General features: G+C 53.8%; 1 long non-coding RNA gene across 1 annotated transcript in view; it reads right to left on the bottom strand.

The window, feature by feature from the left end:
- Window positions 1–14,020, bottom strand: part of LOC119975027 — a 47,465-nt gene that overhangs the window by 20,297 nt on the left and 13,148 nt on the right. The window lies entirely within an intron of this gene.

Here is a 14,020-nt window from a genome sequence, read left to right as displayed (position 1 = left end):
CATGTGGGGGTCGCATACCACCTGGATATTCATGGAGTATGTCCCCCTCCTGTTTGTGAACACGTCCCTGTCCCCTGCAGGCGGGCGCATGGGGACGTGAACACAATCGATTGCCCCCTGCACCATCAGTATCCCGGCAACTCTGGCAAATCCACGAGCTCGTGAGTCTTGAGTTGCTTGGTCCTCGGGAAAGGTGATGTAGAGGTCCGCGATGGCATAGAGGGCGTCAGTCCATCCCGGATACACCCGTGCACCGATGACTGGGAGATCCCGGAGAGGTCCCCGCTCGGAGACTGGAAGGAGCCGGTCGCATAGAAGATTTTTTTTAAAATTAATATAATTTTTATTGGAATTTTTTACAGAAAATATAAAACGTAACGACAAACAATGAAATGCAACAAAATAACCCATAATAACTGAAACATCCCCAGACCGTATCGACGCATGTATCCCATCCCCCACCCCCCCAACCCCAATGAACAGAACTTAAAAATAAATTTAAATTAAATATACAAACATGGTCATCGTCCGCCCCCCCCACCTTTTCCCTCCCCCACCTTTTCCCTCCCCCTTCCCCCCCATCCCCCCGGGTTGCTGCTGCTACTGTCCCCGTACCCTATCGTTGAGCCAGAAAGTCGAGAAAAGGTTGCCACCGCCTAAAGAACCCTTGTACCGACCCTCTCAGGGCGAATTTGATCTTCTCTAGCTTAATGAAACCCGCCATGTCATTGATCCAGGTCTCCACGCTTGGGGCCTCGCATCCTTCCATCGTAGCAAGATCCTTCGCCGGGCTACTAGGGACGCAAAGGCCAGCACACCGGCCTCTTTCGCCTCCTGCACTCCCGGCTCCACCCCAACCCCAAAAATCGCGAGTCCCCATCCTGGCTTGACCCTGGATCCCACCACCCTCGACACCGTCCTCGCCACCCCCTTCCAGAACTCCTCCAGTGCCGGGCATGCCCAGAACATATGGACATGGTCCGCTGGACTCCCCGAGTACCTGACACACCTGTCTTCACCTCCAAAGAACCTACTCATCCTCGTCCCAGTCATCTGGGCCCGGTGCAGCACCTTGAATTGGATGAGGCTAAGCCGTGCACACGAGGAGGAAGAATTAACCCTCTCCAGGGCATCAGCCCATGTCCCGTCTTCGATCTGTTCCCCCAGTTCCCCCTCCCACTTAGCTTTCAGCTCCTCTACTGACGCCTACCCCGCCTCCTGCATAACCTTATAGATATCAGATATCTTCCCCTCTCCGACCCAGACCCCCGAAAGCACCCTGTCGCTCACCCCCCTCGCGGGAAGCGAAGGGAATCCCTCCACCTGCCGCCTAGCAAATGCCTTTACCTACAGATACCTGAACATGTTCCCCGGGGGGAGCCCAAATTTCTCCTCCAACTCCCCCAGGCTCGCAAACCTCCCATCAATAAACAGGTCCCTCAGCTGTCTGATGCCCGCTCTGTACCAACCCTGAAATCCCCCATCAATGTTCCCCGGGACGAACCTATGGTTCCCCCTTAACGGAGCCCCCCACTTCTCCCCTATGTCGCCTCCACTGCCCCCAAATCTTGAAGGTAGCCGCCACCACCGGACTCGTGGTATACCTCGGAGGAGGAAGCGGCCACGGCGCCGTTACCAGGGCCCCCAGGCTTGTATCTCCACAGGACGCCCTCTCCATCCGTTTCCATGCTGCCCCCTCCCCCTCCATTACCCACTTGCGCACCATCGACACATTGGCCGCCCAATAATACCCCGAGAGATTGGGTAACGCCAGCCCCCCCCATCTCTACCCCGCTCCAAGGAGACCCTCTTCACCCTCAGGGTCCCATGCGCCCAAACAATGCTCATGATGCTGCTAGTCACCCTTCTAAAAAAGGCCCTAGGGATAAAGATGGGCAAACACTGAAAAAGGAACAAGAACCTCGGGAGAACTGTCATTTTGACGGACTGCACTCTACCCACCAACGATAGCGGCACCATGTCCCACCTTTTAAATTCCTCCTCCATCTGTTCCACCAGCCTGGTAAAATTAAGCTTATGGAGAGTCCCCCAACTCCTGGCCACCTGCACCCCCAGGTATCCAAAACTCTTCACTGCCCTCTTAAATGGGAGTCTCCCAATTCCCTCCTCCTGATCACCAGGGTGTACTACAAATACCTCACTCTTGCCTAAATTTAACTTATAGCCCGAGAAGCCCCCAAATTCCGCTAACAGCTCCATCACCCCCGGCATTCCCACTTCTGGATCCGCCACATACAACAGCAGGTCGTCCGCATACAGCGATACACGATGTTCCTCCCCACCCCACACCAGACCCCTCCATCTCCATGACTCCCTCAACGCCATAGCCAAAGGTTCAATCGCCAGTGCAAAGAACAAGGGGGACAGGGGGCACCCCTGCCTGGTCCCACGGTAAAGCCTAAAGTACTCCGATCTCCTTCCATTGGTAACTACACTTGCCATCGGAGCCGCGTAGAGCAGCCTCACCCATTTGATGAATCCCTCCCCGAATCCGAACCGCTCCAGCACCTCCCACAGGTACCCCCATTCAACTCTATCAAACACTTTCTCCGCATCCAGCGCCACCACTATCTCCGCCTCCCCCTCCACTGCCGGCATCATAATAACATTTAGCAGTCTCCGCACATTCGTGTTGAGCTGCCGTCCTTTGACAAATCCTGTCTGATCCTCGTGTATCACCCCGGCACACAGTCCTCTATCCTGGCGGCCAGGATCTTCGCCAGCAACTTAGCGTCAACATTGAGGAGCGAGATAGGCCTGTATGATCCACACTGCAAGGGGTCCTTATCCCGCTTTAGGATCAGAGAGATCAGTGCCTGCGACATCGTCGGGGGCAAAGCCCCCCCCTCCCATGCCTCATTGAAGGCTCGCACCAACAGGGGGCCCACCAGATCCGCACTTTTTATAAAATTCCACCGGGAACCGTCCGGCCCCGGCGCCTTACCTGACTGCATTTGTCCAATCCCCCTGACTAGCTCCTCCAACTCTATCGGCGCCCCCAGCCCCTCTACCAGCTCCTCTTGAACCCTTGGGAACCATAGCCTGTTCATGAAGCTCTCCATCCCCCCTCTCCCCATCAGAGGTTCTGACCGGTACAGTTCCTCGTAGAAGTCCCTAAAGACCCCATTTACTTCTGTCCCCTTCTGCACTACATTCCCACCCCTATCCGTCACTCCACCAATTTCCCTAGCTGCATCTCGCCTGCGGAGCTGATGCGCCAACATCCTGCTCGCCTTCTCCCCATACTCATATACCGTGCCCTGCGACCTTCTCCACTGTGTCTCTGCCTTTCTGGTGGTCAACAAGTCAAATTTGGCCTGCAAACTACGCCGTTCCCCCAGCAACCCCTCCTCCGGTGCCTCCGCGTATCTCCTGTCCACATCCAGGAGCTCCCCCACCAGTCTCTCCCTCTCCTTCCTCTCCCTCCTTTCCTTATGGGCCTGGATGGAGATCAGCTCCCCCCGGATCACTGCTTTCAGAGCCTCCCAGACCATCCCCACCCGGACCTCCCCCGTGTCGTTGGTATCAAGATACCCCTCAATACTTCCCCGGACCCTCCTACACACCTCCTCATCAGCCAGCAGCCCCACATCCAGGCGTCAGAGCGGGCGCTGGTCCCGCGCCTCCCCCATCTCCAGATCAACCCAGTGCGGAGCATGGTCTGAAATTGCTATGGCCGAATACTCTGCATCCTGCACCTTCGGGTTCAATCCCCTGCTCAGGATGAAAAAATCTATTCGGGAATAGACCCTATGGACATGGGAGAAAAAGGAATACTCCCACGCTCTCGGCCTCCCAAACTTCCAGGGATCCACCCCTCCCATCTGGTCCATAAACCCCCTCAGTACTTTGGCCGCCGCCGGTCTCCTACCCGTCCTTGAACTGGACCGGTCCAGTGGGGGAATCCAGCACTGTGTTAAAGTCTCCCCCCATGATCAGGCCCCCTGCCTCCAGGTCCGGAATGCGGCCCAACAAGCGCCTCATGAAGCCGGCATCATCCCAATTCGGGGCATATACATTAACCAGCACCACCTTCTCTCCCTGCAGCCTACCCTTCACCACAATATATCTGCCCTCCTTGTCCGACACCACCTCAGCCGCCTTGAACGCCACCCTCTTCCCCACCAGAATCGCCACCCCCCGGTTCTTCGCGTCCAATCCTGAGTGAAAAACCTGCCCCACCCACCCCTTCCTCAGACGAACCTGGTCCGCCACCTTCAAGTGGGTCTCCTGGAGCATAGCCACGTCTGCCTTCAGCCCCTTCAGATGAGAAATTACCCTAGTTCTCTTAACCGGCCCATTCAGCACCCTCACGTTCCAGGTAATCAGCCGGATCAGAGGGCAACCTGCCCCTCTCCCCCACCGGCTAGCCATAGCTTATCGACTGCTCGCCCCAGGCCAGCTCGCCCCGCCTGATCCGTTCCCCATGCCGATAACGCCTCTCCTCTACCCCCGGCCCACGCCAGCTCCTTCCTGGCCATTCCAGCAGCAACCCGGTATCCCCCCCCCCCCACCCCCCCAGGCTAGGACCCCTCCTAGCCGCGACGCACCCTCCATGGTACTTCCGTGAGTCAGCTGACTTCTGCTGACCCGGCAGCTCCTGCCAAAACCCATCTCCTCCCGGCATGGGGTCATCCCCCTCTTGCCACACCTCCTTGGCAGCGCCTCACCGCGGGAAAGAAAACCAGTAGAGGCCACGCCCCCACCTCCAGCTCCGCCCCGCAGCGGGGACAACCAGAGGAAAGCCCGCGCTTTCACACTGCCACACCCCACCCTTCTGACGCAGCTCCTCAAAATCCAGTTTCACCCCAACCCCCAGCCCCATACAGAAGAAAACATATAAAGCACATGCCCCAACGTTCCCCACATACCCCACACCCATACCCAACAGACAAACCCACCCGGAAACAGAGCAAAAAGAAAACCAGCATTAAAAAAACACGTGTCAAAATTGAAGAACAGCAACAGCAAAAACAGCAACGGCCATAGTGTGTCCCCAGACCCTAGTTCAAGTCCAGCTTCTCCGCCTGTACAAAAGCCCACGCCTCCTCCGGGGACTCGAAGTAGTGGTACCGGTCCTTGTATGTCACCCACAGACACGCAGGCTGCAGCATTCCAAATCTGACCTGCTTGGCATGCAGCACCGCATCGTCCGGTTGAACGCGGCCCGCCGCTTTGCCACCTCCGCACTCCAGTCCTGGTAGATTCGCACTACCGAATTTTCCCACTTGCTGCTCCTCTCTTTCTTGGCCCAGCGCAGCACACTCCTGGTCACTAAATCGATGGAACCGCACCAGCACCGCCCGCGGGGGTTCATTTGCCTTAGGCCTCCTGGCCAGCACTCTGTGAGCTCCCTCAAGCTCCAGGGGCAAATGGAAGGACCCCGCTCCCATCAACGAGCTCAACATCGTGGTCACGTACAACGGGAGATCCGACTCTTCCAGCCCCTCCGCCAGGCCCAGGATCCTCAAATTCTTTCGCCTTGTGCGAACGTCCAGCTCCTCCAAGCAGTCTTGCCACTTTTTGTGAAGTGCTTCGTGCAACTCCACTTTCCCCACGAGGACCACGGCCTCCTCCTCCCGCTCAGCGGCCTGCTGCTGCAACTCCCGAATGGACACCTCCTGAGCCCCAAGCAGCTTGTTGGTAGTCGCATTCAGGGAGTCCAGCAACTCAGCCTTCAGCTCCGCAAAACAGCGCAGAAGAGAGGCCTGCTGCTCCTGCGCCCGCTTCCACCAGTCCTCGGGTGTTCCGCCGGCCGCCATTTTGTCCTTCTTCCCCCGCTTTTCTTGGGGAGCTGCTGCAGCTTTTTCCTTTGCCCCACTCCGGGTGAGCACCATAAATTATGGGGAATGCTCCTCTAGACACCTTCCCCCACCGGGATTCGTCGAGACAGCGCCGTTTGAGACCCTCAAATCGGCCCAAAAGTCCTTAAGTAGCAGGAGCTGCGGTGCGGCTTAGCCGTACCTGCAAAGCCGATTTTCTGACCGCTCCACTCCTAGTCCAGGCCATCCACCGGTGGAGAATCTGAGAAGGAGTGTTCCCACACGGGGAAAAGTCCAAACAGCACCACTACGAGCCCTTAAAAGAGCCCAAAGTCCGAAAATAGTGGGAGCCACTGAACGTGCAGCTTAGCTCCGCATCACCGTTACCGGAAGTCCGTCTCCGCTTCTTCAATGGCCTTGGTGAGATCTTTTCACAGTTCTTCCCTCTGCTGCTAGAAATGCGGCCCCAACCACTGCGCAGAACATAGCCGTTCTGTTCACAGACATTGTGCTAACCTACAGAAGGGTGGTGGGGGCAGAGAAACGGGACATGTTAGACGGAGGTTAGTCGACACCTCGGCAGCCGCCTGCCACGGGATACCTGTGTGTCCTGGACGTGCTGCTGACACGCGGGCAGCCTAACCCCTGGTCACTTTCTGCATCCAACGGGCAGTTAACTATGTCCTCCTCACCGGTGCGTCAGTGGCCTGTGGTCATAAGCCACAGGGCAAACAGCGGCCTTGTCCTTGTGACCGGCACGCCATGGCATGGTGGCAGACATTTTGTTACGGGGTTGGACGGGTCACTCGCTCACTCTCTCCCTAACAACCCCCCACTCCCACCCCTCCATCTCCCCCCAGTCTCCCCCACTCCGTCTCCCCCACTCCCCCCCCTCCGGCTCCTCCACTGCCCCTTCCATCTCCCCCACTCCCCCCCTCCCCCCCTCCGTCTTCCCCACTCCCCCCGCTCTGGACGCCCCTCCCGTTCTCAGGGATGCCTTCCCCGTTGTGGCCAGACTCCAGCAGTGTGCTGAGCGGTGCGCTCACGTCCTCGAAGCTGTCATCAGCCAGCACGACTGGTTGACGAACTTGAAAAGCAGGTGTGTTGGACGCCATGTAAACTTTGGCCCATTCGGGCCGGAGAATAGCGGGGGGCCAAAAACTAGCGATTCTGGTCGTGTCGGGGGCGCGTTCGAGGCGTTTGACGGGAATGGCGACTTGGAGTTTGAGAGGGGTTCAGAGAATAGCGGGAGGGCGTCGGACCAGCGTCGCTGTGAAAATTTGCGCCGCCCGCTATTCTCCGACCCGTAGTGAGTGCGGAGAATCGCGCCCCACATCTTTAGATACTGAGGGGCAATTTAGCATGGCCAATCCACCTAACCTGCATATCTTTGAACTTTGAGAGGAAACAGGAGTATCAGGAGGAAACCCATGCGGACATGGGGGGGAAAGTACAAGCTCCACAGTCAACCAAGGCCAGAATTGAAACTGGGTTTCTAGCGCTGTGAGGCAGCAGTGCTAACAATTGTGCCACGCCTCACCCTTCTTGGGCACCCCTGCAACCTCTCGCCCTTCCCAAGCCTTCTGCAATTTCACCCTACTGTGGTCTGGTCCTGCCCAGTCTGTCCATCTCTTCCCGCAAACTGCACCTTTGGAATAATTTAAAGTAGAGGACGTCTTCAGGGATCCTGACTCATGGGATCAGATCATTTCTACCTGCGGCCCGGCTGCAGATGCACCCTTCTGTACTTACCTCTCGCTCATTACTCCCCAATTCCAAAATTGAGAATTAAAACTTACCTGCAACTGACTGCATGTTGCATGACCAAACATAGGCTGCTTCATCCTTGCATTGGATGAAATTTAAGTAATCACGTTTGGGAGGTTAAAATGGTTTGAAATGACAGTGAGAAGAGGCAGAGGAAGGGGTACAAGCAGGTAATGTTAGATGTCAAAGTAAGTCATCTTTTGGAGGTCAGGAAGTGGGATTTGAAACACACTTAATAATTCAACAGGGTGCCATGGAGTACACCATATGCCTTTCATGCGTGCGCTATGAAAGACTGCAGTGGAGTTGGGGGCTAAAGTTGGTGGCAGGACTTTGTTACAATCCCAGTTGATGTTATAACTGAACGGAAAGGTCCTGGAATGCAACCCCGGCTCAAAAGACTAACTTATTTTTTAAAACATTAAACGTGGAGGGACACAGAGTCACAGAACCGATGATTTGTTTTAACAAGACAGTAAACATTTATGAAAAAGTGGATTATAATACAATACTCCTTTACTCCCCCCCCCCCCCCCCCCCCCCCCGTAGGTTAAAAATTACACACAGGTTTTAAGATTAACACAATTACACTGTATGTTTGAAGGTACAATAGTCTCATTAGCACACAAAGTCCCTTTTTAAAACACATATTGGCTGAGAGTAAAACGTACACTCCACTCTGAACACAAGTTAGTGTCTGTGGATTTCTCCTCAGAATCTCCCCAGGCGATTAGAACACAAGGCACAGAAGCAGTAGTAGGTCATTTGACCCATCGAGTCTTCTCCACCATTCAATGAGATCATGGCTGATCTGATAGCCTCAACTCCACTTTCCCGCCTTATCCCATAACCTTTATTCTCTTACTGATTAAAAATATGTACAACTCAGCTTTGAACATACTTAACGTTGCAACCTCTACAGCTCTCTGCAGTAAAGAATTTCTTAGATTCACTACCCTCAAAGAAGAAATTCCTCCTCATCTCTGTCTTAAATGGGCAATCTCTTACTCTGCGATGATACCCTCTGGTCCTAGACTCTCCCACAAGAGGAAGCATTCTCTCAGCATCTACCTTGTCAAGCCTCCAGAGAATCCTATATGTCTCAATAAGGTCACCTCTCATTCTGCTAAACTCTAATTACAGATCCAACCTACCTAACCTCTCCTCGTAAGAAAATCCCTCCATACCTGGGATCAACCTGGTGAACCTTCTCTGGACTACCCCCAATATCAGTATATCTTTCCTTTGATAAAGGGAACCAAACTGTTGGCAGTATTCCAGGTGTGGTCTAACTACTGCCTTGTGTAGTTTTAGCATGACTTCCCTTTTTTTTAATATTCCATTCCCTTTCAAATAAAGGCCGACATTCCATTTGCCTTCCCGATTACCTACTGAACTTGCATACTAGCCTTGTGATTTATGCACAAGAATTCCCAAAACCCTATGTGTTGCAATTTTCTGCATTCTTTCTCTATTTAACTAATATTCAGCTCCTTTATTCTTTCTACCAAAGTGGGTAACTTCACATTTTCCTACAATATAGTCTATCTGCTAAGTTTTCCCCCCACTGACCTAACCTGTCTATATTCCTCTATAGACTCTGTGTCATCTGCACCACTTGCCTTCTCACCTATTTTTGTGTCATCTGCAAACTTGGCAATAGCGCATTCACGTCCCTCATCCAAGTCATTAATATATATTGTAGTAATTGTATCCCCAGAACAGATCCTTGTGGCACTCCACTAGTTACGGGTTGCCATCCTGAATATGCCCCTCTTATCCCATGATTGTCATATGAGTTTCCAAATCCAGCTTCCAAAAACACACTTTAAAACCTTCTCTCACATCAAGGCTTTCCATTATCAGGTTGCAATCCAATATTCACTCCATGTTTCCAAATGACTTCTTTGAGCAGAGCTTCCGCTTCGCTTCCACCAATGAATCTACTCCAGCTTTTACACCAACCCTTTTTAGGATGAGTTGGTCTCAACTGCCTTTATACTCTTGAGGTCCAGGCAGCATTTCGCACAGATATTTTAATTCATGTTCCACAGGCTCACAAAGCTGAAAATCATTTCAGATTACTTTCTAGCACCTCAGCTCTGACTGTCTTTACTGAACAGTGTTCTTTTCTCGTACCTTTAGTCTCGGACCACCTGGAAACTTCTTTTAATTTCTATTGTTTCCGAAACTAGACGCACTTTAGATAACCATTACTCCATTGTAAGGTTTTTCTTTTTTTTTTATAAATGTTTTTATTCAGTTTTCATATTTTATATTGAACAAATTACAAATTGTTAGGAGAGAAAAAGAACAAAAAAAACAAAAAAAAAAAACAAAAAAAAACAACAAACAAACACGCAAAAATTAACATACATATTTACAGGTAAGCATCTTCGTAGTAGTAACTGCGCCCGCCCCCCCCCCCCCCCCAACATGTTTATTTAGTTTGGTTTTGGGCCTTAGCTAGCCATCGAACCCCCGTACCGAACCTGTAGCCCCTCCCGCTACCTTCCCCCGACTATTCTTCCTCTTGTACATTGGCCACAAATAGGTCCCGGAACAGTTGCATGAATGGCTCCCACGTTCTGTGGAAGCCGTCGTCCGACCCTCGGATGGCAAATTTGATTTTCTCCATTTGGAGAGATTCCGAGAGGTCGGACAGCCAGTCCGCAGCTCTGGGCGGTGCTGCTGACCGCCAGCCAAACAGGATTCTACGGCGGGCGATCAGGGAGGCAAAGGCAAGGGCGTCCGCCCTCCTCCCCAGGAATAGATCTGGCTGTTCTGAAACCCCGAAGACCGCCACTATCGGGCATGGCTCCACCCTCACTCCCACCACTTTGGACATAACCTCGAAGAAGGCTGTCCAGTACTCCACGAGTCTGGGGCAAGACCAGAACATGTGGGCGTGGTTGGCCGGGCCTCTTTGGCACCGTTCACATCTGTCTTCCACCTCCGGGAAGAACCTACTCATACGGGTTCTTGTTAAGTGGGCTCTATGTACCACTTTTAGTTGCGTCAGGCTGAGCCTTGCGCACGTGGAGGTGGAGTTGACCCTATGCAGTGCTTCGCTCCAGAGTCCCCACCCTATCTCCATCCCCAGGTCGTCCTCCCATTTCCTTCTTGTTGCGTCCAGTACGGTGTCGTCCCTATCTACCAGTCGGTCATACATGTCACTACAGTTCCCTTTCTCTAGGATACTTGCGTCCAGTAGGTCTTCCAGTAGTGTCTGTCGTGGCGGTTGTGGGTACGTCCTTGTCTCCTTTCGTAGGAAGTTTTTGAGCTGCAGGTACCGTAGCTCGTTCCCCCCAGCTAGCTGAAACTTCTCTGTCAGTTCGTCCAGTGTTGCGATCCTGTCGTCCGTGTATAGGTCCCTGACTGTCAGTGTCCCCCCGTCCTGCCTCCACCTTTTGAAGGTGGCGTCAGTCAGTGCTGGTGTGAACCTATGGTTGTTGCAGATGGGAGCCCTGTTCGACATTTTGGTCAGGCCAAGTTGCTGCCGCAGTTGGTTCCAGGATTGGAGGGTGGCTGTCACCACTGGGCTGCTGGAGTGTTTTTTGGGTGGGGATGGGAGTGCTGCCGTGGCGAGGGCCCGGAGGGAGGTTCCCATGCAGGAGGCCTCCTCCGCACGCACCCACTCAGCCTCTGGCTCCTGGATCCATCCCCTTACTCGCTCGGCTGTTGCTGCCCAGTGGTAGAATTGTAGATTCGGGAGGGCTAGCCCTCCCCTGGTTTTTGTTTTTTGTAAGACCTTCTTTGGGATCCTAGCATTTTTACCCCCCCATACGAACGCCATGATGAGTTTGTCCAGCGCTTTGAAAAAGGCCTTGGGGATGTAGATCGGAATGGATCTAAACAGGAAGAGGAACCTGGGCAGTACGTTCATTTTGATCGTCTGAACTCTCCCCGCGAGGGAGAGCGGGAGTGTGTTCCATCTTTGCAGGTCCTTTTTAACTTCCTCCGTCAGGCTGGTGAGGTTCCATTTGTGGATCCCTTTCCAGTCATGGGCTATTTGGATCCCCAGGTAGCGGAATTTATGTCGGGCTTGATTGAACGGCAGCCCCTTTAGTGCTGCCCCCCCCCCCCCTTGCGGGTGTACTGGGAAGATCTCACTTTTGCTCATGTTGAGTTTGTAGCCCGAGAAGGCTCCAAACTCTTTCAGGAGCGCGATGATTCCGTCCATGCTGCTTTGTGGGTCCGAGATATAGAGGAGCAGATCATCCGCATAGAGTGAGACTCTGTGCTCTCTACCTCCCCTTCGGATCCCCCTCCAATTTTTTGCTGCCCTGAGCGCGATTGCTAGCGGTTCAATTGCTAGTGCGAACAGCAGCGGGGACAGTGGGCATCCTTGTCTGGTGCCCCTGTGCAGCTGGAAGTATTGGGAGTTGGTATTGTTGGTCTGTACACTCGCCATGGGTGCGTTGTACAGGAGCTTTACCCAAGCGGTGAACCCTGTTCCAAGCCCGAACCGCTCCAGTACCTCTATGAGGTATTTCCACTCGACTCTGTCGAAGGCCTTTTCTGCGTCCAGGGAGACGATCACCTCTTGTGTTCTCTCCCCGGAGGGGGTCATTATCACGTTCAGCAGGCGCCTGATGTTCGCGGTAAGCTGTCTACCTTTGACAAAGCCCGTCTGGTCCTCTGTGACCACCTCAGGTACACAGTCTTCTAGCCTCTTGGCTAGGATTTTGGCCAGTATTTTGGCGTCTGCATTCAGCAGAGATATGGGTCTGTATGACCCACATTCCGTTGGGTCTTTGTCTTTCTTAGGTATCAGCGAGATTGAGGCCTGTGCTAACGTGGGTGGCAATGTGCCCCTAGCTAGCGAGTCTGTGAACATCTCCCGCAGGTGCGGGGCCAGCGCTGTCGCAAATTTTTTGTAGAAGTCCGCCGGGAATCCGTCCGGTCCCGGCGCCTTCCCCGCCTGCATGGAGCTAATGCTGTCCATGATCTCTCCCAGTGCTAGTGGTGCTTCCAGATCCCGTTTTCTGCCCTCTCCCACAACTGGTATGTCCAGTCCGTCAAGAAACCGGTTCATCCCAGCCTTCCCCGTTGGGGGCTCTGAGGTGTACAGCTCTTGGTAGAAGGCCTTGAAGGTTTTGTTAATCCTCTCTGGTTCTGTTTCCAACGTGCCTCTGGTATCTCTGATTTGCGCAATTTCTCTGCTGGCTGCCTGCTTTCTCAGCTGGTGGGCCAACAGGCGGCTGGCTTTGTCTCCGTGTTCGTATAGGGCCCCGCGTGCCTGGCGGAGTTGGTGTACTGCTTTCCTGGTGGAGAGCAGGTCAAAGTTCCTTTGTAATTCTTTCCTCTCCGCCAGGAGTTCTACGGTCGGGGCCTCGGAGTATTTATGGTCTACCTCCAGTATGGAGTCGACCAGCTTCTGCCTAGCCACCCTTTCCTCCCTATCTCTTTGCGCTTTGTAGGCTATGATTTCCCCTCTTAGTACGGCCTTAAGCGCTTCCCAGAACGTGGAGGGTGAGACCTCCCCGTTTTGGTTGATCTCAGTGTACTCCGCTATGGCCCGCGCTATCCTTTCGCTGAAGGCCTTGTCAGCTAGTAAGGCACCGTCCAACCTCCATTTGGGGCGCTGGGCCCTTCCCGTCTCTAGCCGCACATCCATGTAGTGTGGGGCGTGGTCTGATATCACAATTGCGGAGTATTCCACCTTGTCTATCTCTGGAAGCACCGTTTTCCCCACCACAAAGAAGTCAATTCTGGTGTACACGTTGTGTACTGGGGAGAAGAAAGAGAATTCTTTCTCCCCCGGGTGGGCGAATCTCCAGGGGTCTACTGCTCCCATCTGCTCCATATAGTGACTGAGTTCCCTTGCCATGTTTGAGGTTTTCCCCGTTCTGGGGTTTGATCTGTCCGTCGTTGGGTCCTGTACACAGTTGAAGTCCCCCCCCATGATTAGTCGGTGCGTCGCTATGTCCGGGATTTCTGCCATGGTCTTTTGGATGAAGCTCGTGTCGTCCCAGTTGGGCGCATACACGTTAACTAGGACTACCGGCGCCCCATCCAGGGCCCCGCTGACCATGACATACCGTCCCCCTGGGTCCGTAACCGTCTTTGTCGCCCTAAACATTGTCCTCTTGCCAATCAGGATCGCCACCCCCCTGGCCCTTGCCCCATAACAGGAATGATAGGTTTGTCCCACCCAGCCCTTTCTTACCCGCAGTTGGTCCTGCTCCCTCAAGTGCGTCTCTTGGAGGAAGACTATGTCGGCCCTCATGTTTCTAAGGTGGGTGAGGACTCTAGATCTCTTCACTGGGCCATTAAGTCCCCTTACGTTCCAGGTGACTATTCTGGTGGGGGGCTTCTGCCCCCTTGCTCCTGTGGGGTTAACCATATTTGTCCGGTGGACGCGCCCCTGCCCTCTGGGGTTTCCCTTTGTTAGGGGGCCGTCCAGGATGTCCACTATCACTGCTCTCCCCATGCGGTCGGGTCCCTGCGCTCCGGGGTTCCCCCTT

Source organism: Scyliorhinus canicula, chromosome 1 (genome assembly GCF_902713615.1).
Source record: "Scyliorhinus canicula chromosome 1, sScyCan1.1, whole genome shotgun sequence".
In the NCBI taxonomy this organism is placed as follows: domain Eukaryota; kingdom Metazoa; phylum Chordata; class Chondrichthyes; order Carcharhiniformes; family Scyliorhinidae; genus Scyliorhinus; species Scyliorhinus canicula.
Note: the sequence above shows the minus strand (reverse complement) of the source record. Positions and strands in the feature narration are given on the sequence as shown.